Source organism: Anas acuta, chromosome 5 (assembly GCF_963932015.1).
Source record: "Anas acuta chromosome 5, bAnaAcu1.1, whole genome shotgun sequence".
NCBI lineage: Eukaryota > Metazoa > Chordata > Aves > Anseriformes > Anatidae > Anas > Anas acuta.
In genome coordinates, this window is record NC_088983.1 from 18,191,536 (window position 1) to 18,195,080 (window position 3,545).

At 52.5% G+C, this 3,545-nt stretch overlaps 1 non-coding gene across 1 annotated transcript; it reads left to right on the plus strand.

The window, feature by feature from the left end:
* Nucleotides 1-1,471: 1,471 nt before the first annotated feature.
* On the plus strand, nucleotides 1,472-1,544 carry TRNAT-UGU (transfer RNA threonine (anticodon UGU)). Its single transcript has one exon. It is a non-coding gene; the product is annotated as a tRNA-Thr (tRNA).
* The last annotated feature ends 2,001 nt before the right edge of the window (nucleotides 1,545-3,545 follow it).

The following is a 3,545-nucleotide window of genomic DNA, read 5'->3' on the forward strand; positions in this document are numbered from 1 at the left end:
CCCCTCTGACTATTGTCCTCTTTTAATAGTCCAGGCTGGCAGTGATGACATTGAAGAGAGAAGCCTGAAGACCATCAAACGAGACTTTAGGGGACTGGGACGGTTAGTGGATGGAGCGGGAGTACAGGTGGTGTTTTCGTCCATCCCTACGGTGGCAGGGAGGGGTACAGAGAGGACAGAGAAAGCCCACGTGATAAACACGTGGCTCAGAGGCTGGTGCCAACACAGAAATTTTGTGGGTTTTTTTTTGACCATGGGGCGCTTTACTCGTCACCCAGCCTGATGGCTGCAGACAGGTCCCTGTCTCTAAGGGGAAAATGGATCCTGGGCCAGGAGCTGGCGGGGCTCATTGAGAGAGCTTTAAACTAGGTGAGAAGGGGGACAGGGCTGAAATAAGGCTTGTTAGAGCTGTGCCAGGGATAACAATGGCAAGGCTGGGAGAGAAAGTAATGGCCCAGCTGAAGTGCATCTACACTAATGGACGCAGCATGGGTAACAAACAGGAGGAGCTGGAAGCAATCAGTGTAGGTCAGAGGTTGGACTTTATGATCTTGAGGTCTCTTCCAACCTAGACAATTCTGTGGTTTCTTCTACCTGCACTGCATTACACACATGTATGCTGACAGACGCATCTAGTCCAAGGCTTTCTGTTGGGATCCCAGCCAGCCAGGGATGCACTGAAGCTGACACTGTCACCCAACAGTTTTGAAGACTGGCAAGCCTGCTTCCTGGCCTGCTGTAGTATCTCAGAGGACACTTGTTCTCCACACAAAACCCAACCAAACCGTAACAAAAAAAAAAAAAAAAAAGCCTGAGTAATATATAGATCTGTAATTTTACCTTCTGAGTGTGTGTCATGATTTCAACTTCCAAACCCAATACAGAATTAAGAAGAAACTCTTAGTGGATTTAAACACTTATTGTCCCTAAAGCTGCTCTAAAGGTGACTGGAATTAACAGCCAGGCAGTGAGTACCACTCTGTGGAGAAAATGTGCCTGCCCCCCTTGTGCTGTATCTACCGTCCTGGTGCCCCACGGGGCTTAGTTTTCGCAGAGTCAACAACAACTGTTCAGGGTTTAATTCCCAATTTTATTGCTGCCATTTAGTACAAAATACACGGGGGTTAACGCCAGTAATGCCTTAGAGAGACGAGGACGCTTCGGGTCTTCCTCCGCCCCGCCTCACGACCCGCGCCCCCCACACGCGGCCGGGCGAGGGGCGGCGCTGCGGGGCCGCGCGGGCCGCTGGCTGCCGGCGGGCCGCGGGCTCCTCCCGGCGGCGGCCGCCCCGCAGGGCCTCGGGGCCGCGAGCCCCGTTCCCCGCCCCGCCGGGGCCAGAGGGAGGCGGCCAGGCCCGACGGCCGGCCCGGGGGGAGCGCGGCCGCTGCCGGGGCTCGGCGGAGAGCGCTGAGGGGGCGGGTGGGGGGGCGGTGAGGGCTGTTAGGCGGAGCGGGGGCAGTTGTTGAGCGGCGGCTCCATAGCTCAGTGGTTAGAGCACTGGTCTTGTAAACCAGGGGTCGCGAGTTCGATCCTCGCTGGGGCCTGGTTCAATTTTTAAGTGTCCCTGCGCTGAGCCTGCTGCCAGTTGTCCTTATTTTAGAGTATTTGCGTGGGTGGTCACCAACCGCGCGAGTGCACGCGGTGGGTTTTGTTACGAGGGGAATAAACGGTGTGGATAAACCATGAGTGAGCAATGACACGGGTGGCCTGGTTAACCACTGCCTGCGCTGCATGCCAGCGGGGAGCAGGGCAACACCAAGTGCTTTGGAAAGTGGCATGGGGATGGCCGAGTATGTGTACAGGTCGCACCGCAATTTCCCTGATGGGAGCTTCGGCAAAATGCTGTTAAGGGTTTTAAAAGGAGCAAATTGCCTCTGAGTGGAGAATAAGCGGGGCAGGATTGTCTGACTCTTCACAGCTTGCCGGGGAGGCCAAGCTGTTGGTTTTATTTCTGCGCTGGAGGCTGGGCAGAGGAGGTGCAATAATTCTTTGGCTCTTTTTTTTTTTTTTCCTTTCTTTTAGGTTATAGAAAGAGCTAGAAACCTCAGCACAAATAATCCTCTTGAGCACCACACTTTAAAAATATGCATTATTTTTTTTTTCCAGAAATCTAGTGAATGGCACATTTAGTTTCCAGTATTGCAAACAACACAGCAGTTACCGACATCCAGCGGGGAAATGAATATGTACATTTAGGCTGGGGAAAGGCCCACAGCTGCAGTGCTCACCCTGCCAGGGGCTCTGCGTGTGGTGTTGCTGTTGAAGATGCTCACAGCTGCAGGGGGCTGCAGCTCTCTGTGCCCACGGCTGTGGCTCAACGTGTCAGCACAGCGGTGTAGGCTGTGGTGCTGCTTGAAGTGACTTCTAGTTTGAGTACTGCCTCCTCATCCCTTCTGAGAAAACGGTGCTTTGTCCTAACCTCAGATCCCCCAGCTGACCAACATCAAAACCAGGCCCCTGGTTCAGTAATCCTCCCAAAGTGTGGAGGCAGGGACACCAGCCCAGCAACGGGAGGGCCTTCTCTCTCCGGGCTGCTGGTCAGAGGCCTACTACTGTCAGTTTCAGCAGTGAGGGGGAGCTGGGTTTTGCCATGGCTCACCAGAGCGATACCAGATCTCTGGGGTGCAGATTGTCTTAAGAAATCATTTGTGTGCTTATAAAGCATCATTCAGAAAACATTACTGACATGCAGGAGCAGCCTCTGCACTCTCCTCGTGGAGCCCAGCGTGATCGATGTCTGAGCACAGGTGATGGGACTGTGAGGTTTTTGCCGTGGAAAGACAGATCATACAAATGATGCGTGACTGATCTGTTCCTTACATACAGCAAATGTAGCAGGAACAGGGTTCATCTCTTCCTGCTTGTCATAGCTATATACAAGAACTACCATGGAAGGCTTTTCTAAAACGCTGACAGGTTGATGCGTGTGCCTTTATAGCAGTTGGGAAGCTGCATGAGTGGGAGCTAAGCCACCTAATGTCAGCATTTAAATTGTGCTTCCATTTTAGGAATCTACTAACTGAATCCTCCGAATTAACTGCACGTTGTTATATAAGAGGAGAGAGGCAGATGCTCTTGGAGGCCTCCAGAGGGAGAGCCTGCTCGTCAAAACTGGGTCTCTACGCTTGTGCAAAGTGCTTCTGGACATACTCGGGCATCCACTATGGCCGGGAACTACCTAGGGGATTGGGTGTTTTGGGGACACTGGGTCACAGAGCACCTGAAAATTGGGTCCAGAGTGTGTGACTGCGTTTTCTGCTGATGAGATTGAATTTTCATTTTTCAGAGGCATATCTTTATAATTAAACAGGGCCTACTTTAGAACAGCAGATTTTTAAAAATATTTTTTTTTACAATCATACTGCTGTCGTACTATACACAGCAGAGGGCAACCTCTTAGAGCTGACCCCACAGAAACCTGCAGACGACTGCAGCTGGGGGCAAGGACTCAGCAGTGCATTCTGGCCCCCAGGTGAAGGTGGCTGTGGTGGGCCCGGGGTTGGGCCCTGCTGCTCCATGCCCCAACCTGGCTGTTAACCCTGCAC